Raw genomic sequence first — 20,944 nt, forward strand, 5'->3', positions numbered from 1 at the left:
GAAGCCGGTTCTGGGGCCCGGCGCCCGGGGAGCCGCCGCCTGTCAGGAGCAGATGGCCTGAGCTCCCGCCAGGGTCCTGCCAGGCAGCTGCCCGCGCTTCCAACCATGAGCTCATCCTCCTGGGAGCACGAGTGGGGCTTAGCCAGCCCTCACCTGGGCCCGGTGACCTTGGGAGGCCGAGGGTCCTGGAGAGCTGGACGGCAGCCAGGCCCCGTGTGCCACCCCTGACCCCAGGCCCGGCTCCCTGGGCGCTGGCCTCCTGCCGAGAAGACAGAGAGCAGGTCCCAGCCCCGGGAGAGGACGCGAGTCCCATGTGTCCAGCCCTGGCGCTGCCGTCTCCTCAGTGTCCTCTCCCCTTTCAGGTGGAAAATAACCGTCGTGTTCCCTGCCCTCTGGGTGTCAAGCCCTCCCGGCACAGACCAGCGTCCCAGATTCCTCACCTGGGGGGCTGTGCTTGCTGCCTCCAAAGCTGCTGCTCCGCCATGAAAAGCCTTAAAGATGCAGCAAAATTGTGCATCCCGAGCCTGAAGAGACCTCGGTGTCCCGGCCCTCGCCCTCAGCCACGCAGGGGGCCCTGGACCTCTCAAACAGGGCCGTGGCGTCCTTACCTGCCTGACAGGAGGCAGTGGGCCTGCTGCTGGCCGGTGGCCATGTGGGCAACGAGAGGCCAACGTGCCCGCAATCAGCCCCAGCCGGAGGTGGTCAGTGGGACAGCAGAGAGTCAGCGTCCTGCTTCTAGCTTGGGTTCTGGGCTTCCGCTGCCCCTGGCCTGTGGCCTCTGCGGAGCTCAGCCCAATTCGTCTTGAGCTGCCCTGGACGTTTGCTGCAGTCCAGAGCCGCTACATCAAGGGCCAGCAGCTTGGCTTCTCGCCGAGTCTGGCTTGGTCCACACACGGGAAGTGGCCAGCCCTTCCCCGCAGAGTGGACGTGCTAACCCTAACCCTTTGCTGCTCACTGCCGCATCCATCCGTCCGTCTGTCCACAGTAGATACTCCCGGGTCCTGGAGCACCTGGCAGGCTGCCACATCAGACCCCAGAAACGTCGCTGGCCTGGAGCCACTCTTGGGGTCACCTGGAGCCTTGGAAGCCAGACCCCAACTTACCCGTCGGCTCAGCAGCCTCGCCGATCAAGTCACTCTGCACCTTGGGACCCGTTCAGCCGCTGGTGACCCTGCGACCCGCACATCAGTGTTTCATTTTAAACCAGAAACTAAACTGCAGGATCTGTCTGTTGTCAGTGTCTGTTTTGCTGTTTTGTAGATCCAGGTAACGGCTAAAATATCCGAGTGGGCTCTCTCCCGAGCGCATCTTGGAAGTGGCTGGGGTTCAGCCGTGGTGCGTGAGGGGCTCTGCTCGGGGGATCCAGGCCGAGGTCAAGGACTTGGCCCGGGGTCGGAGACTTAAAGACCCGCCTGTGGGCCGCAGTGGGCGTGTGCTGAGAAGTTGCTCCCGGGCAGACATGCGCAAAGTTCCTTTTGGTTCCTGGCGCAGAACACGTGAAAAATGGTATTTGGTTTTGTTTATTTGGCATTTCGAGTGCCGGCACATCTGGCTCATGTCCCAGCCAGAGGGAGTCGGAGTGGAGGGGCCAGCGGCAGCCGCGTGGGGGACGCGGGGCCGGCACCACCTGGGCCCCCACGAGCCGTCGAGAGCACGAGGCAGGCACCCCACGCCCCAGGCCCGTGGGGCCCCCTCGGCCCCCAGTAGCCCTCGGCCCCAGAAGAAAGGCGGCATCTGTGTCGGGGGCTCGCGGCCCTGCCATTCGGTCTGAAGGTGTCGGTACATTTCAGGCACAGCCTTTGTGTTTTTTTATTAACAGATTGTGGCATTACAAGGACCCACATTCCTCCAAAAATATTTGAGACTGTTTTTTTCCCTCCTCGAAATTATTATAAAAGATTTATCTCTTCCTCTCTGCAAAAGTTATTAAACTTTCTGCACAGGTTCTTAAACGCTGGGGCTGCCGGGACATCCCCCCGCCCAGCACACCTCCCGCTGCTGCCCTTGGGGAGGCCCACCCGTGACCTTGGACGGGCCAAGCGTTCTGGGAGCTTCTGGTGCTTTTGCCTCCTCCGCCCGCCTCCTCCGTAGCCTCCAGGCCACAGTTTCCTTCTCAGCTGTAAAACATTTCTTTAAAAGGTGCGGACGAGAAGGAATTAGGGGAGCAGCTGTGGTGTTTATCGTGCGAATCAAGGCTCGGGTGGCTGTGGTGTTGTCCGGGCCAGCCGGGCAGATCAACGGGGTACCCGGGGGAGGAAGCAGGGGCTTGGTATGGGACAGGGGTACGCAAGGAGTGGAGACAAAGCCAGGATCATCGCCAGTCTCATTTATTCAGGAATGTGTACAAGGTTATATAGGGTTCAGAGGAGGAGGTCTCTCGTTATCTCGAACAAGGAGAGACCACCAATGCAAACAAGCCACAAGGAGCAAGCAGGGGGAAGGGGTCAGTCATCACAATAGGAAACTTGAAGCCTTCCCTGGAGCTAACATTCAGTACCTGCTTCAGGCAAGAACCCGGATGTTCAGGTCTGGGCCTCAGGTCTGGGCCCCGACACGGCGTGGCTGCCGTCCAGGCCGCTGCCTGTGGTTCGGGCCGGTGCTGGGACGTTTCCGTGGCGGCACCGAAGCATCGAGACCACATTCACATGTGCCGTTTCTCTTGCGACCCACAAATCACATCGCGAAGAGACGGCTGGTAATTGAGTAAATGGCCGTGTGTACTTAGAGACGGGGCTTGCTGCAGACGGAGATTTATGAGACCATCAATTTCGCTTTCCTGTCACGTGGGAACCGTCTTTCCCAATAGACCCCCCCCCCGTGAGGTCTCGGGGGCTTTGAGGGGTGAGGGGTGTTTGAGAACCGTGAAGCCAGCTCAGGCCTCTGTCCGGGCTCCCCTGGCGACGTGCCCTGAATTCGGCCGTTTCCGAAGCCCCTGCAGCTTGCAGGCGTTATGGCTTCACCCCACACTTCTCGTTCAGAGGCTCGGGCTCCCCCCGCCCTGAGCAGCGGCACTGTCTCCTGATGGAGCCGCAGCTGCCTGGAGCCTCCCGGGCACAAGGAGCCACCCCTCTGGGCTCAAAGGCGTGCGTCTCCACCCCAGCCTCAGGTGGTTTAATCATGACGCGTCCACCCCTGCACCCAAGGACGACCCAGCAGTGCCGAGCAGCTCACCCGGCCCGCTGCCCGCCTAGACGGCTGGGAGGACCTGGCCGGGACCGGAGGAGGAGGGGAGGCCCGTTGGGGTGACCGGGCAGGCCCAGCAGTCACGTGAGTGCAGGGGTGAGCTCTGCCTCCTCCGCAGGGCAAGGCGACAAGGGGGTGGGTCCCTGCGAGGCGCAGAAATATCAAGGCTCCCTGCACGAGCCTCCGGAGCCCCGACTCCAAATCAAGCCTTTGCCCAAACAACATCCTTGGGGGAGCAGACGCCTGCCCCCTAGCGCCCCGAGCATCAGGTGCAGGCCCAAGCCCCCTGTGCACGATGCTGATGGTCCCAGGCTGGGGCCTTGTAAGCCGAGGCCTCCCCGCCCTTGTGTGGGCGCCGCTGGGTCAGCTCCCCGAGAGCTTTGCAGGCTGAGCCACTCGGCGGGACGGGAGGCCCGGCCTTGCCCCCGGAACACCCCGGCCAGGGCTGGGCCAAGGCTCCTGTGGGGGAGGGCGGCAGGAAAATGTCCCTTCTATTAATACTCGGAGCAGCGACTCTTGACTCGGCTCTGTCCAGCCTGTGCGCTGCCCACCGGGTCATTCCTCAGGGGGGCTTCTGTCTGAGGGGGTTGAGCTTGGGGAGTCTCGAGGCGAAGCAGAGACAAGGAAAGGCCCGGCGGCCTGTGCCTGTTGGGTCTGGGAGACGGGGGTGCAGAGCAGGCAGACGGTTGGGCCTGGAGGGGGCGGGGGCTGGAGGGAGGTCGAGGGGGGCTCGAGGGGGAGGGAGGGAGGCTTGTCCTCACACTCACATGCGGCAGGTGCGGGGGGCCTCACACCCGGCTCGCCTGTGTCTCCTCCACGCTGCGGCGCCCCCTGTCTCTCGCACCCCCTGTCTCTCTGCGACCCTCTCCCCGCGTCACCGGAGCCCCACCCCACCCCCTCCACCCCCCAGCCGTGCAGCTGCCTGGCCCGGCTCCTGGCACCCCACTTCCAACTCCCCTGCGCCCGCGTCCTCCAAACGAAGGTTGTGACACATTGAAGGGCCATGAAGTTAATCCTGTGGGCATCGATGGGCTCAAAAAAATAAGATGCTGAATCTGAGGGGTGGGGGAAAATATCGTCCAAAAAATGATAAATGTTAAAATAAAAAAAATTTAAAAAAAAAAAGGAGAGTGATGAAGCAGCAAGACTGCGGCAGTGAGAAAAAAAAAAAGATGCGGTGACAACAGCCGAGGGCGGGGCTCTCGGGGACGGGCGCCCCCCGCGGGTCTGTTCTGTGCATCCAGGGGTGTCTCCCTGCGGGGACGAGGGAAATACGTCAGGAGAAAGAGCCCCGCGGGTCACTCCCTTGGGGGCACGAGGGAAAACAAGCAATGAAACAGCAAACAGCAAAGCCCGGCCCCAAGACCCTGACGGCGGCGCGGGCGGGGGCCTTGGGGACCCGTTGCTGGCCAGACCTTGGCCTGGCCGGGGGCCCTTTGGAGGCCGGCGCGGTTCCCTCCGAGGAGAGGCCTGGACACGCGGCGTTCGGGCCTTCTGGGCGGCGCGACGAGGAGGCGGGGGGTGAACGTCGTGGGCGGCCAGCGTGGCCTGCGCAAGGCTGAGGTGAGCTGCGCCCCCGAGGCGGCCGCTGCTTCTGTGACATTTAGTGTTTTTCGTTATTTTCAGTTTGGGTACATGCGTGACGGGTGATCGCTCTGCAGAGTCCACGTCAGCTAAAGTCCATGTGAAACTAGACTCCAAGGGCTGACGAGAGATAAAAGGGCCCCCAGGAAGCACCGGCCAGCTCCCGCCCCCAGAAGGGGTGCTCGGGGCTCTCCTGGTCTTGTTTGGGGAAGTGAGACAAAGAGACGGGTGGTGAGAGCTCCCAGCTCTGGCCGGGCCAGGGGTTCTGCCGGGCCCAGCGGCGCCCTGACGCTTCCCAGCTGTCGATGGGACGCAGCGTCTCAGCAAAGGGTCTTCCCCAGGCGGCCGCTCCCTTCCCATCGGGGGAGACCAGAATTTTTTTTTTAAGATTTATTTATTTATGCATACAAGAGCTGGGGTGCAGGCCAGAGGCACGGGAGGGTGAGAGGACTCACCAGAGACAGAGCGGGGAGCAGAACAGGCAGAAGGACCGAAGGACACTGCTGAGGGGAGCAGCGGGCGGCAGGAGAGGTCTGCGCGCCATGTGGGTCGCCGCTGTGGCCGGGGATGGAACTCGTGCTGCCGAGGCTGCGGGCAGCTTCATAGGTTGCATCTTAACCCCTGCGCCACCAGGGAGGCCCTGAGACCAGAATTTCTGAGAACCGTGGTAATTAGCTTGTGACGGAGCCTGAATCTTGGCGACGGGCTCCCTCCTCCCACCTCCCCAAGTGCTCCCGGCACACTCTGCCCACTGGGTCCCGGCCCAGGCGCGCCTCCCAGCCCCTCCCCAAGACCTGGGCCCGACCCCTGCGCGGAGGTGCGGTGAAGGGAGGGAGACGAAAGGAGCAGCCAAGGCGCCTGCGGCCCTGGGTGAGGTGCGGGTGAGGGTCACGCCCGGAAGGGCGGCCGTGGGCTGAGTGCCCCAGGGGACGCGTTGTTCCCAGAAAATTGATCGTCCTGAGTGAGACGCGGGGACAGACAACTCTGCTTCCCTCACCCGTGGGGCTTGACGGAAACCAACCCTTGGGCCCCGCAGCAGCGTGGGGGTCAGCAGAGGGCGGGGCGAGGGGCGGGCGCCCCAGGGGACCAGACCCTTGCGGTGGGGGCGGCAAGTCTTGTAAGCCAAAGGCCCGACGCTCCTTGGCCCGGCCTCCTGATGTCCACGCACAGGTGTGGGGGAGCCCGCCGTCATCCCCAGTGCACCCCGTACCCCCCTTCGCCTTCTGCACTAGGAATCCCATCTAACCTGCCTGCTTCCCGCCTCCGGGCCCTCTCCCAGAAGCAGCTGGCCTCACTGTGGGCTCTGGTCTCCCCCCGCCCCGCTGGCTGCTTGCTGTGTCCCACGATTGATGCTCCCATCCACTCGTCTTCAACGCCCGTGTCTGGGCGGCTCTTTAAAGCCAGCCACCAGCATTGCGCGTCACAGCTCCTCAGGCGTCCCTGGAGGCCGTGGGCGCCAGGTATTGCCTCATGAAGTCACTAAACCACTTGGCCGAACCCTGCTGGGGACATGTCCGGACCCCGGGCTCTGGGCTGCGATTTCCACAACTGCATCAAACCACAGACGCGGTGATGCCCTCTGAGGTGGACGCTCGTGTGCGCCTCACGCGTCTCCCGCTTCGTCCCTCGGACGTGCAGTGGACCCCGGAGCAACACAGGCCCCTGCATAGTCAAAAATGTGGGTGTGACGTCTGACTCCCCAAAATGTAACACTAGGCGCCCCCATGGACTGCGGACCTTACTGTAACGCCGTCAAAGAACACGGACTTTAGGTGCCAGATCCTGGTTCTTCGGGTAAAGCAGGCCCGAGGAAAGACGAGGTGACTAGGGAAGCCGTGGAGGGGGGAGCGCGGGCCGACAGCAGCGTGGTGGCCGCTCGTCCATCTCCCTGGTCCCAGAGACATCCCCTGCGTGGCCTTTGCCATCTAACCCGTGTCGTCGAGTCGGCTGCCCACACGCCTGCCCTGAGGGGACAATCGCTCTCCCCGCCTCCCTGTCCTGGTCTTTCTTCCTCCGTTCTTTTTATTTATTTATTTATTTTATATAATTCTTACATCATTTTTCATCTTTGCACAATGTATGCATTTTCATTTTGGTTATATTCCCCATACACTTGCACCCCCCCCTTATTTTGACCCTAGTCCTTCCTCTCCCTGCCCGCCCCCCGCCCCCCACCCCATAGTGTGTCTCTGGTTTAGAGTTGCTTGTTGATTTTGATTTTTACTTTGTATTGATTAGTCTTTTTCCTGGTCCCTTATTTAGGTTTTCTAGATTCCTGCTATGAGGGAGACCATCCGGTATTTTTCTTTTTCTTTCTGGCTTATTTCGCTGAGCATGATCCCTTCCAGCGCCATCCATGGTGCTGCAAATTGCATGTGTTTATCTTTTTGAAGGCTGAGTAATATTCCATGGTGTATATGGACCACATCTTCTTGATCCAGTCATCTATTTTTGGGCATTTGGGCTGTTTCCAAAGCTCAGCTATTGTAAACAGTGCTGCTATAAACATGGGGGTGCCCTTTGGAATTGATGTTTCTGTGTCCTTTGTCATCAGGGAAATGCAAATCAAAACTACCATGAGATACCACCTCACACCAGTGAGAATGGCACATATTAAAAAAAACAGCAACAACAAATGTTGGCGAGGGTGTGGAGAAAAAGGAACTCTCCTGCCCTGCTGGTGGGAGTGCAAACTGGTCCAGCCACTGTGGAGAGCTGTGTGGAGATTCCTCAACCTGCTAAAGATGGAGCTTCCATGTGATCCAGCAATTCCACTCCTAGGCATTTACCCAGAGGACACAGAAACATCTTCCTCCGTTCTTGCCTCCACACTGGGTCTTGGTTCTGCAGAGAGTCTTGGCCCTGAGGCTATTTCTCGGCTCACAAAGACCCAGGGCTCCCTCGGGCTCCCGAGACAGGCCCCTCCCTCGTGTGAGGAGGGCCGCTCTTCACGCTGATGGTGCAGCTGTGTGGGATTTTCCGGAGGCTGTAAATCTTCCCCGCGGGGAGGTGACCTTGTCCCAAGCCCTGCATCTCCAGTGCCTTCGGCGCGGGCGTCATCACCTTGAATGATCCCATAAGCAGAACCGGCCATCGCCCACGTTCCTTGGGTGATTAACGTTCTGGAAAAGAAAGCTCCCTTCACGGGCACCGGCTTTCTGAAAACCTGCAGAATCGGACGTGTATTCTGAGCACGAGCACCCGTCTGCCTGGCGCTCACGTCTGTGCAGATGAGAACCAACAGTATTTAGTGCAAACGTTCATCACGAAGCTGCTCCTTTGACCACTCTGCTGACGGCTTGCAATTTGAAGGGAATGGGTGCGAGGTTCTTCGTAGGTGTCTCGTGGGCTGTTCTGCCACTGGTGCTGGGGGGGCAGCCTGGGCTGGCCGCTGTGAGTGACATGAGCTCTGGCGCTCTGGAGTCCTGCCCGCAGCCGTATCAGGCCATGGCCGGCTGAGCGTGGGGCCAGACTGACCAGCAGCTTCCAGCGACCTCTCCGAAAAGCCCCAGAAGTAGGCCGCAGGAAAGGCTCTTCAGGTTGGAGACTCTCAGGGCACTGAGGGGTACCTGGATGCTGGGTCTGGGCTCAGAAGCCCTCATGGGAATCCCAGGCTCGGGACCTGGGTTTGGCTCCCGCCAGGTCATCCTTCCCAGAAACCATCCTCTGACTGTGCTTAGGGACAGAGCTGGACCTGGCCAGATTCTGTCAACCAAGAAAGGTGCGTCTGTTGCCAGGAACGTGTTTTGTGAAGCTTCCAGGATGAGTGGTGCGCCTGGACTCTCAGCCCACGGAAGACACGCAGCTGTCTCAGCCTCCCTGCACAGCACACCAGCCCCCCAGGGGTCCCTCTCACCGGGTCCCCAGAAGCGAATGTGCAGGTCTCCCTCCATCCCACCCCTTCCCTCCTGCGTGTGTGCGCGTGCGTGTGCGTGTGTGCTGAGATCAGTCCCCCCGCCCCGCCCCGGCCACCAGCTCCTGTGATGACACCTGCGGATGGCGGGAGGTCACGAGCCAGCCAAGGACAAATAAGTTGGCCCTGCTGGCACCTGGGCCTTGCCCGAGTCTCTGCCCACCCATCTGGGCACCTGAGGTTCGTTTAGCCTCACTTGGCTCCCAGCCACGCCTCCCTCCCGCCGTCCGCCTGCTTGCGGGCCGCTTCGCTCTCGTAAACACTGAAGCTACAGAAAAGCGAGCCGGTGAATCCACCGCTTTATCTGGTCCCTCCTGGTCGCTGTTGGACTGAAATCCCCACACCCCCTGATCCGGACCACGAGGACTGACACTTCTGAAGCAAAAATAAAATGGCCCAAGTACAGAGTTTCAACTTGACCTGTCCCTGGGCCTGAGGGGCCTGTCCCTGACCTGTCCTCAGAAGCCCGAGGGCATCTGAGCTGGCCCCTGGCATCCAGCAGCCTCTTGGCGCCTGAGGTCTCCGACCTGAAGGTCTTTCCTGCCCACCCCTTCGAGGTCAGGGCCGGCTCCGGTCACGGGAGTCTGGGCACGGGAGGCTCTAAGAACCGTCAGGTGAACGAATGTGGCCGAGACCACGAGGTCCTGGGCACGAGTCCCAGTCCCTGTCACATCAGTAGGTATTTTGGGGGAGCAGAGAATTTACTGGTTTTTATCATCCCTCTCGAGGGAGCGGTAGAAACACAAGTCCGTTCATATCAATCAAGCAAAATGTCCATTGGGCCTTCTCGAGGGAGCCGAGCCGTGACTCACCGGGGAAGGCCCCCAGGGTGGGGACAGCCCTTAATTTTAATGGCACGAGCCTTTATTCTAAGAAGCTAAAAAAAATTAAGTGACCTACAGAAGCGAAGCCTGCGCAACCCTCCCTAGAGCAGGAGCAAGGCCGCGGTGTGGGCTGTGTCCGCAGCGGAACTAACGCCATTGGCATGGGTCGATACAGTCGTAGTGGCACGTGGCGGCCCTGCTCCCCACAAGCGCGTCTCTGGGGCGGCGCCAGGGAGGCTCTGGGTGAGGCCGGACCACACACAGGAGGACGGGGGGGGGGGGGGGGGGGTGTGTTTCAAAAACGTCTTTAAAATCTTGCGCTAACTCCTCAGCTAACACGACCCTGTTGCGGCCCACGGCCTCGGAAAGGCTTGTGTGGACAGCGTGGCCCCTGCACCCGCTGGTGACTCCATGTGAGTGCCCAGGCGGCCTCTGCGGGAGTGGGCAGGGGTGAGGGCAGGGCTGCGCTAACACCTGCTCTGGGCAGAGCCGCCCCGGCCGCCTGGGGCCTGAGCCAGATCCAGTCTCCCTGCTTGTTTCTTTCCCGGGCGCGACAAACCCTGGCTTCTCTGCCCCCGGGCCCAGGTCTGCCCCTGGGAATCCAACCCGCCAGCCACACCCCCGGGCACATCCCAGCAAAGGGGAGGGTCGGGTCCCCCACGGGCGGGGCACGGGGTGCGGTGCGAGCAGACACACAGGCCTGTCCCAGCCGCAGCGCTGGGCACTGGAGGGGGCCTCCCAGCCCAGCCCCCCGCTGCGCACCGGCCGCCCGAGGCCGGCCTTTCCCCACACGGAGTCCTGCTGTTCCCTGCTCCCACCACCCACCCCGGCCCCACCCCTAAACCTCCAGGCCCTCATGGGGCAGGTTTCCGTGTTTCACTTTATGGCAGCGTCTGCCACGCAGACCTCCGGCGTCTGCTCTTATCTTTCTTTTTTCAAGATTTATTTTATTTATACCAGAGCTGGGGCGCAGGCCAGAGGTGTGTGGGGAGGAGCCCGAGCAGCAGGCGGGCGGGCGGCTGTGGCCGGGGGAGGCCCCGGGAGGGAGCCGGCGGCCTCGGGGCGGCTCTGAGCCGAGGCCCGGCCCGTCCCTGGCGCGTCTGGGTGTCGGATCCGCGCGTCCCGGGGGCCCTGGGGTCCCGACCCGTCACGCGTCCCGGGGGCCCTGGGGTCCCGACCCGTCACAGCGAAGCAGAAGCCGCGGGGACTTCAGGGCGGCGCCGCTCAGGGCCCGGCCCGGCCGCTTCTTCCCCACGAGCAGAAGCTTCTGGAGGAGCCGCCGGCGCCCGTTCTGGGGGATTCCGCGCCCCTTGCGTCCTGGGCAGGTGTGGGGCTCCCCGGCGCGGCTCTTGCGCTCTGCGGGGCGGGGGAAGCGGGGAGACGCCTGCTCACCTGTGACCAGCCCCCAGCCCAGCTGCGCCCCCGTCCGTGCCGGTCTCCCCCCGCCCCCAGGGGACCCGGGGTCCCTGCGGCCACGGGCGCGGGGCAGGAGCCGGGCCCTCCCCGGAGCGCGGAGGGGCTGACCCGGGCTGTGCATTCCGGGGCGGCTCCCTGGCCGCGCCTTCCCGGGGCCGAGCTGCGAGCGGGCGGCGGCGTCCGAGCTCCCGCGGCGCCCCCCAGTGGCCGCGCGCCCCGCAGGCCCAAGGCTCGGGGGCCCCGCGCTGGCCGCGCTGCTCCCGCTCCCGCGCGCGACTGGCCGCCCGGACTGAGCTAACCCAGGAGCAGGGCGAGCGCGGGTGGGAGCCGCCCTGGGAGGCCGGGCGCTGGCCCAGGTGCTGGCCCAGGTGCTGGCCCAGGTGCTGGCCCAGGTGCTGGCCCGGGTGCTGGCCCAGGTGCTGGCCCGGGTGCTGGCCCGGGTGCTGGCCCAGGTGCTGGCCCGGGTGCTGGCCCAGGTGCTGGCCCAGGTGCTGGCCCAGGTGCTGGCCCAGGTGCTGGCCCGGGTGCCGGCGCGCGAGGGGCAGGGGGACGGCGTGGGAACCTCAGAGAAGCCCAGAGGGATGCCAAGGTTTGCCGTTTCCTGCCGCGTTTGCTTCCTCTGGCTGAACACACCCCACACGGACCCCAACAACCCCGGCGTGTGGACGGGGACCCAGGCCCCTTCTCGCTTTACTCCAGCCCCGGGGCCCGTGGAGAGCGCCTGGCACGGCCACCGGCCTCGGACAAACAAGCAGCGGGCGGCGGGACCCCCAGGCAGGCGGCTCGGAGCCCCCTCGGGAGCCCTGCAGCCGGCTGCCCGCTCAGCCAGATGAGCCTGTGTGTCGCCAAGTGGCAACTGCATCGGCGCAAAAGAGGAGCTTCTTCCCGGGAGTTCTGGGCACTCGCTCTTGTGCTTTTGTTCATTAGGGCCAGGCCCCATCGCTTGTGTCCTTAATCCCCACCCAGGTCACGGGGCCTCACCCCAGCTGAAGCCAGGCGGGCTCCACCCCACACCGTAGGCGGAGCCGCGGCGGCTGGAGCTGCAGGTGCACGCCCGCTGGCGGTCTTGGGGGGGGGGGAGAGACCAGGCCCCGCGGGGCTCCCCCAGCTCTGCGCGGCTCAGGGCAGGACAGCTGAGCACTGGACGCCCCGCCTGTTGGGAAGGAGTGTATTCTGCATGGCTTGACTTGCTGTTCCTCCTGCATGTGCGACACTCAGCTTGCATTTATCAGAGCAGCGATCCCAGAGCAAACTGCGGCAGTCCCAGGTTCCGAGGCTCACTCTGGCGAGCTCATGAGCTCTGTGTGAGTCCCATGGAGACACAGACTTCATTTCAGCTGACGTATATTGGGAAGCCCTTTGAGTGGAGTGATAGACACCAACGTTTTAATTTAATTTAATTTTTTAAGACTTATTTTTCTTTATGCATACAAGAACTGAGGTGTAGGCTAAAGGGGTAGGGGGTGAGAGGATTCCCCAGAGACAGAGCAGGGAGCAGAACAGGCAGACTGACTGAAACACACTGCTGAGGGGAGCAGCGGGAGACAGGAGAGGTCTGCTGCACCATGTGGGTAGCTCCCTGGCTGGGGATGGAACTCAGGCTGCAGTGGCTGGCGAAGCTTCACAGGACTGAGACTTAACCCCTTGCGCCACCAGGGAGGTCTCACAGGGTTTTACTTTTAAACAAAGCAGGCAAAGCTGTACTCTGCATTCTGTCCTCTGTGGGTGCTCCTGCCCTGGACGCCCCATCTTGAGGCCTGGCCACCTGGACAGATGCCGCACCAGAGCCCTCCAGGTGTGCGGCCTTGAGAGGGGAAAGACATTTTCCTCCAAGCACTAATGTTGGAGAAATGTGTGAAAGTCAACAAGTCCAGACCCAGAGGTGTTTCCCTCAGAATCACAGACCACAGCAAAAAATGAATCGGGTAGAAAAAGTCAATGATCTGTCTTTGAGACGATGGCTGTCAGCAGCCATGGTTTCTTGCAAAGTTCAGGGACACAGAAGCAGTCTTGGCTCCTCACGCTGACATCGGAGCTCCTGGGCGCCCTCTGGGCCTCTCAAGAGCCCCCGGCCAGGTGACCGACGGGAAGCTCCTCTCCTAACACCCTGTGTTAAAGATACCAAGTGGACTCCACAGCCAACATTTCTTCCAAAGCGCGAGTCCAGCGAGTCGGGGTGTCTCCCCCTGCGACGCGGCAGGTGCGCGTCCTGGGCTGCCTCTAGGTCTTCGCAGAGCTCGTCCCCCAGGCGCGAGAGGCCGGTCTCACCCGTCCCGGGCAGCGGGGGAGAAGAGAACGCCAGCCTCCCCCTCAAGGAAGGCCTCTGGCCAGGAGCAGCTGCTTGTCCTCGTGGAGCCGGCGCTGGCCCTCCACGGCCAGTGGTGAAGGAGCCCGGGTCCTCCGCTGTCCCGTCCCCTGCGGGCCGGCTGGCTCAGGAAGCCGCCCTGGCTCACAGGGAGCAGGAGAGCGCCCAGGCCGGCAGGACCCGACCACGGAGAGGCCCCGTCTCCAGTGACCATCCAGCGAGCGGCCGGCCGGCAGCCTCCTCCCCAGGGAGCACGCCCTCCCGTAGCATCCAGGGCCTGGAGCGGCCATTTTCAAGTGGAAGACAAGAAAGCACAGACGTGACGGGGGGACAGCGTGTGGCTCCCCGTCCAAGCGTCCCCTGGGCGTGGGGTGGGCCCGAACGCACCCCGCGGGTCTGCGGTGCCTTATTTGAAGCCTTAACATCCTCGTGAGCCCTTGAGTATCTCAACATCACGAGTTCTGACTCCACCCCACAGGGGTTTGAGATTAGTAATGTTCTGCGTTTTTTCTGTGAGGAAATTAAGTCCTCAAGGAAAGCCGGTATCTTATGGATTTGAATGTCTCCCCGTGGAAACGCAGGATGCATTTAGCTCACAACTGGCCACTTGCACCTCACTTAGGGTTGCCCTTGAGGCTGGGTGTTCCCGGAGCTCTGAGGGGGCAGCACGGAGCACGGATCCTGAGAGACAGCTGAAGGCGTGGCCTTCGCCGCTGCCGCCACGGCTGCCGCTGCCGGGAGAGCCTGCGGAGCCCGTTGGAGGCGCGAATGACCCGTCTTCTCTCACGCAGGTTGAGAAGGTTCTGTACTGGGGCCTCCCTGGAGACGCGGGGGTTAAGTCTCCGCCTATGACCACTGAGGCCCGAGTCCGATCCCCGGCCAGGGAGCTACCCACAGGGCGCGGCAGACCCTCCTGTCTCCCTGCTGCTCCCCTCAGCAGTGTCTTTTAGTCGATCTGCCTGTTCTGCTCCCCGCTCTGTCTCTGGTGCATCCTCTCACCCCTGCATCCCAGCTCTTGTATGCATAAATAAATAAAATAAAGCTTAAAGAAAAAAAGAAAGGCTCTGTATTGATGCTGTGGTTTCGTTTCATTGGGTTGTAGGGAAAGTGGCCGCGGTCGTGGGGGGTCACTGAGAGGAGCCATGTGGGGGCCCGTGGGAGGTCAAAGTGCAACAGACGGACCCCGGCGGCCACCCCATGTGCCAGTCAACGCTGGTTCTGCCGTGCGTGGGGCTGTCACGTTCCAGTTGTAGATTTTTGTGGCTCGTGGATTTATTGACCATCAGAAATTTCTGTTTACCTGTCAAGTGAAATATAAATGTGAGTAATTGTTCAGGGAATTACTCCTTTGCATTCCAAATTACCACGATATGAAATGCAATTAGTTGTACAGGCAGACCCATTTTTGCCCTTTATGAGAAGGAAATTGTTCAGAAACGGGAGCAGCGGCCTGGCGGCGCCGAGCGCGGTGATTGGGGCCCCCGGGATGGAGCGAGCGGCCCCGCTCGGCCTTATCGCTCCTCACAGCACCTGCTTCCGTGAGAGCCGGCGCTGTCCCTGACTCCCGGGGCGGGTGTCTGTGATGGGCTGGAGGTGCCGCGAGGCCCCGGAGTCTGTCTCCCTCCCTGTGCTGGGCTGCAGGCCCGCGAGGGTACAGGAGGCCACCCAGGCCCTCGGGGCAGGTCCGGAGACGCCCCTCCAACCCCAGACGCCCCCGAGTCCCCAAAGGCCGCAGCCGCCTCTCCGAGGTGTGGGGACTATACCCCGCGGGGTTTTGAAATCTGAAGAAAGTGATGGTTAAGAAAAGGAACATTTTAATGTGCCTTAAAGGAGTCGAGTCAGGAAAACTAAGTTGATAAAAGTCAGTTTTCAATTTAAATATGTTTATTAACTTCATTGATTTTTAATAAATCAAAAGCTTGTTTTTTAATGCATTAAAAAAGCAACGAGTCCAAGGAGAGGCTCTGCGGGCCTGCGGGTGAGCGAGATCCGGCTCTGAGAGGGAGGCATGGTTGGCCCGGCGAGGCCGCGGCGCTCGCCCGCAGTGTTCACCCGCGGCGCGCGCGCGTTCTGGGGGGGAGAGGTTTTCTGCGAAGGCGCAAGACCAGTTCTCCAAGAAAAGCCTGCGGGCGGGCGTCAGCTCCGACTGGCCAGTGTCCGCCTGGCCAGTTCCCTCTGGTCACCGCCTTCCCCCCGAGCTCAGCCCTGGGCACCTCCATGCCCGGGAAGCGGCGTTCCGGGCAGCCGCGTGGGCCAGCTGCCCTCCTGGCGGCTCCGATGGACAGCTGGGCTCGCCCACGTCCGCAAGAAGGGCCGGCCTCTGTCCAGCTCACACGGCCCCTGTGCTCCAGAGACCCCGCTGGCGGGACAGTCATTTCCTGGGAACGAAAAGAGTCTGTGACCCCCAGGTGACCTTGGTGCCGCTTAGCAAACGCTCTGCGCGGCAGCCGCCCGAGAGTCACCAGCCGGGCCCAGCCCCCAGGCTCCGGCTCAGTCAGTTGGGGCCCCGTATGTCCATGTCTGACCGGCCCTAGGGTGACCTTGGCCCGGGAACAGGGCTTGAGAGTCACCGTGTTAGTGGATTGAAAACCCGCTCCGTGCCCGAACAATGGACAGGGGGCGCTTGCACGCTCACATTTGTGATCCAGCGGCTTCCAGTGGCGATTTCCTCGTGAAACTAGCAGGGCCGCGAATGCCCCAAATGAGCAAGAAATGGAGCAAAGTGCATCCACTCGCCAAGGAGGGCGCCAGCGATGTGGCCGTGGGTCCAGCACGCCGGCCCTGAGTCACCACGAGGAGGCCCACTGTCGCCTCAAGAAGAAAGCCACGCTGGTCTCCGCCCACCACGTCACCCTGGAACATGCCCCGAGGCCGCCCGGGTGGGCCTGCACGTGTTGCTGAGCGAGTCGTGATACACGACATGCAAGGATGCCAGCTGTGCCCTCCTGGTGCTGGGTCTGGCTTTGGTCCTGCTGAGCTAAGCGTGACGTTGGCTTGGTGCCCGCGCGTCTGTGACAGTCGCCCCAAGACACAGCCTTTACTTCAAGACTCGCCGCTGGCTGGCCATGCCATTCTGCTGGCAGGTGCCAGGCTCGGCGGCGTCTCTGCTTCCGGTGCCTGATGGGGAGCTTCACTCCAGACGAGGGGTACACTCTTGGTGTCCCCCACTTGTGTTGTTCTAGGGGCCAAGCCTGCGTGGCTGCAGGCACCCCAGACCTGTTCCTATCTGGTGGACAGCCAGGGTGCAAGAGGTGAGCCAGGCTCAGACTCCTCCAAGCCCTGCCCAATCACGTCCACTCCCCTTTTGCTGGCTCAGGCCGAGCACCGGGCCCTGCTGGACTTCAGGAGACTTTGCTGCCGGGGTGCGGGGAAGCGAACGTCTGCTCAACAGCGTTCCCGCCCACCACGTGGCAAGTGGAGTGAGTGGCCGGCCTCGAAGGTGGGGCTTCAGGGCCCAGAGCACATGGCGGACATACGTCACGGCCCGTGTCCCGCTCTGGGGCTGGGGCGTCCGGTGATACCGATCCAGAATAAGGACAGAGCTGTGTGTGGGGGGAATTGGGGGAAGAGGGAGTGGCTGTGATCAGGGGTGATGGGGAGAAGTGACTGGTGTGAAGGGGGGCCCTGAAGGCCAGCAGGGTCCCTGGTGACAAACCCTCCACCTGGCCAAGGACGCAGAGTGTTCCAGGGCCACCGTCAGCCATTTTGTTGGCCCCGTGGTTGTCTGTCGTCCTGGCGCAGCTGCCCTGGCATGGGTGACCCGCGCCGGGTGCTGGCTGCCGAGCCAGGCGGTCCGGCGGGCAGTGTGAGAGGTGGGCAGACGCCCCTGCAGAGCCGGACCCAGGGCAGGGCTGCTGGGCAGCGGCGGCACGTCATGGGGGCCAGAGCAAGCCTGCGTGCGGATCGAGACGCTGTTCTTTAAAAGATGTTAGGCGTTTGCCTGCGGACTGAAAAGGCTCACGATGCAACCCGGGCTTAACATCGTGTGTTTTAAAAGCTGGTGAGGGCAGCTCCGGGCTCCTGCTCCAGGCCCGCCCTGCTGGGGAGGTGTGTCAAGGCGCCCTCTGCTCGGTTTTCATTGGCGGTCACTTTGCAAACCAGTTTTAGGGACGTGATTATAAGTGTAATCAGAGAGGGGTGTGCGGTGCGCCGTGCAGAGCGGAGTCAGCTTGGGCAGACTGGGCGCTGTGCTCTTCAGGCCGCTCAAGCACTGTCTGTGTCTCCCCGTTTTCATGCGGCCGGGACGACACCCTCAGAGCTACTGACTTGGGCGCCGCGGGCCCGGCCGGTGCCCCAGGAAAGAACAGAGACCTTCGCTCTGGCTCTTCCCTCCCCTCCCTCCCCCAGAGCCGGGGGCTCTCCCGGAAACGAGAGCCTCTGAGCTGGTCACCACCGCTGGAGCGGCTGCGCCTCCTGCAGGCTCCGGGCGTGGAGACCCAAACGGTCCTTTTACTGTCATTGAAAATGATCAGCCCCCGCCTTTTGCAGCATCTGCCTAAGGGGACCTATTGGTTTTGTAAATTGGTTCCCGGAAAAGTAAACACACAATCACACCTTTGCTCAATAAGCAGGGGGATCATCAGGAAAAGGGGCCCGGGCATGATTTTAAGCCAGGTTGAGGAAGAAAACTCTTGCTACGGGCCCCCCCGCAGGGGATTGGCAAATGTTTTCCGCAGTAGGAGGGCCCTTGGGGTAGGCGCTCGAGAGGCCCGTGACCCCTGGTGCAGGTCCCCGTGCCCACTGGGAAGCTGTCCTGCCTCTCAGGATAGCCTCGCCCTCCTGTGGGGGCCGGGGTGCTGGAAGGGTCTGAAGGTCGGGTGTGGGCCATAAACGCTACAAGCCCCGGGCCGCGTGGCCCTCTCATCCCGAAACATCACCCTGTTGACTCTGCATCTCGGGCTTCAGGGTTCTGGCAGTGTATCTAGAGGTATTCTGCGCTTTGTGCTTTTATTTTAAGATTATTTATTTATGCATAAAGAGCTGGGGTGCAGACCAGCGTTGCAGGGATGAGAGGGTTCACCAGAGACAGAGCAGGGAGCAGAACAGGCGGATCCACTGAAGTCCACTGCTGAGGGGAGCAGCAGGGAGACAGGAGAGGTCTGCTGCGCCCTGCGGGTCACTCCCTGGCTGGGGATGGAACTCAGGCTGCAGCGGTGACAGCTGAGACTCACCCCTAGGCCCCCAGGGAGGCCCCTGCACGCTGTGCTTTGATGTTTCCGCAGACCCGGCTGTGAGGGCCGCACGCCCGCGGCATGCACCGCTCCCGCTCGTGCCGAGTCCTGCGCGCCCCTTCTCTGTTTACCGTTTTCAGTGGCGCCTGTAAGATGAGCTGAGCTCAGTGTCCAGGGCGAAGCGCGCACCTCATCTATCCCGATGGCGCCGAGAAGCCTCCCTCCCTGGAGCCTCCTGGGCCGCCCCAGAAGCTGGTCCCCGCACCCCGGGTCTGAGGGGCCCCCTCCCCGCCTCCCGCCCTCCCGTGTCTGCCGGGGTTCAGACCTGCTGCTCCCGACACAGGCTCAGCTCAGCTCCTCCTCCCCTCGGCCGGCTCCCACAGTTTCTCGTATTCTGAACAATTTTAAACAGCACGTGCTTGTGTTGTTTGAATAATTTAATTAGAATTTGCACCTTTGACCTAATTGTGCTTGGGTCCCTAGACGCCCCCTTGAGAATACTGTTTTGAAGACGGGAGGGCCGCGCCGCCTCTCCGGCTCGTGCTGCACTGACGTCTGTCAGCGCGGACGCGCCGGCCAGCGCAGCAGGACGGAACCCGCTCTGAGCACCGCGCCGCCAGCGTGGGGCCTGCGAGGAACACACACGCGCCTTCCCCTCGAGGGCCGCCCCGCGGAGCCACGCACACGGCTCACGCTCACGCGCCCGGGCAGGACGGGGCCTGCCAGCGGCCACCTCCGGGGAGAGGCGAGGCCGGGTGCTGGGGACCAGCCAGAACCTTCCTTTCATGTCCCCTCTGCAAAGGCAGCTCCCGCCATCAAAAGCACAGCTGGGGCCGCGTGGGGGGAGAGCGAGGCTCGCTGTTCATCCAGCCAGGATGACGCTCAGCACTCAGCGTGATGACTGGTAATTGTTGCCTCTGTCCTCGGCAACGGAGGGGGCGGTGAGGCGCTGCCCGCGGCCCCGGGGCGCCATCTGCCCAGGCCTGGGGCTTCCGCGGGAGCTTCTTAGAGTCCCGGATGCTGCGTCCATTTGTTTTTAAGTTGCTGCAAAAGGACCGTGTTCTTGAAGGACTCTGATGGTTGTTCTTTTCCTCGCGGTACAGGGTTAAGCAGAGGCTGCTGGGGGGGCAAGCGGGGGCGCCCTTGGGAGCCGCCTCTCCTGGGGGACTTATTCCCGGGCGGCCAGTTTTGCTGGCCGAGCGAAGGGGACAGCCCGAAGAGGCCATTTCTGGCCAGGCGGGGTCTCGCTGGGATTTTGGACCTCAGGAGGGTGATGCCCCAACATGGACTTAACTCAGACCCTGACCAGGCGAGCCTGGGGCAGTCCAGGCCTCTCCTGTTTTCCTGAAAGCCTGGGCGGGCACGGGTGGGCCACCCGGGTGGCAGGGAGCTCGCTGCGCGCTGGAAGCTGAGCAGAGGCAGGTGGGGGTGTGCGCCCCTTGCAAAGAGCAGCCCGGAGGCTCCTCACCTGTGCGGCTCCTCACCTGTGTGGTTCCTCACCTGTGCGGCTCCTCACCTGTGCCTCCCTGCGGAGCGGCGGGGCGCTGGGATGGGGAGCTCAGCCCCCGCTGCAGGGCCCCGACTGCGGGGAAGGCCCCCCAGGGGAAGGGGCGCGGGCCAAGCCCAGGTCGGGAAGCGGGGCGCGTCCAGGAGGGCCTGGGGGGGGGGGCGGCTCAGGGCCGGGCAGGGGCGGGGGGGGGGCGGGGGGGGCTGACGGGGGGGGGGCGGGGGTTGGGGGGCGCCGGCCCCGCGCGCGTCCTTCCACGCGGGGGCGCTGGAGCACGTCCTGCTGCGGCGGGAGCGGAGCGGGGCGCCCCTTAGGGGTCCCTTCTCGCTGCCTCTTCCTCCCGGGGGGCTCGAGGGGGGCGTGGCGAGGTGTGGAGAGGCTGCCCGCGTCGCGGAGGCGTCTGCCGGGGTCGCGCGAGTCCGGGTGGCCCACCCGTGCCCCCCAGGTCCCCCCAGGCCGCGCCGCGCCGCCCTCCTCGCCCCTCCTCGCCCGGGCCGGGAAGGAGGCGCTGCCCCGGGAGCTCGGCCCGGAGGAGGGGCCGCCCCGGCCCCCGCGCCCTCCCGCCCAGCGCTGCCCCCGCTGCCCCGCACCCCGGGCCGGGGTCTCCCCGGTTCTTTCAAGTTGAGGCCGAGGAGCTGGGCGGAGGCGCGCGCCGGGGGCTCCCGCTCGGGGCGGGGTGCCCGGGCGGCCGCCGCGCTCAGCCCCCGCCTGAAGGGGCGCCTCCTGGGGTCTGCCCGGGCCCTGCGGGCACCCCCCCCCGCCCCGCTCTCGCGCTCTCCCGCCCGCTCTCCCGGCGCGCCCCAGGCTGCGCCCCGACCTCCGCGGGGCCGCCGCGCGCCCCATCCCGGCGCGCCCCCGCCGGCCCCCGCACCCCCCGCGCCCCGGGCGCCCCCCGCACCCCCCGCGCCCCGGGCGCCCCCCGCGCCCGCCCCGCCGCCCGGCGCCGTCACCCCGGCGCGTGGAGGGCCGGGGGCGGAGCCGCGCGCGGGGCCGGGGGGGCGCGGGGAGGTTCGCGCGGCTCCGCTCGCGTCTCTAGGTGGT

At 63.5% G+C, this 20,944-nt stretch overlaps 1 protein-coding gene across 2 annotated transcripts in view; it reads left to right on the forward strand.

Moving 5' to 3' along the window:
• DPP6 (dipeptidyl peptidase like 6) overlaps positions 1 to 20,944 on the forward strand; it is a gene marked incomplete at both ends in the record, with an annotated part of 400,205 nt that overhangs the window by 101,089 nt on the left and 278,172 nt on the right. The gene's annotated exons all lie outside the window — the stretch shown is intronic.

This window comes from Talpa europaea, assembly GCF_964194135.1.
Source record: "Talpa europaea genome assembly, chromosome: 3".
Taxonomy (NCBI): domain Eukaryota; kingdom Metazoa; phylum Chordata; class Mammalia; order Eulipotyphla; family Talpidae; genus Talpa; species Talpa europaea.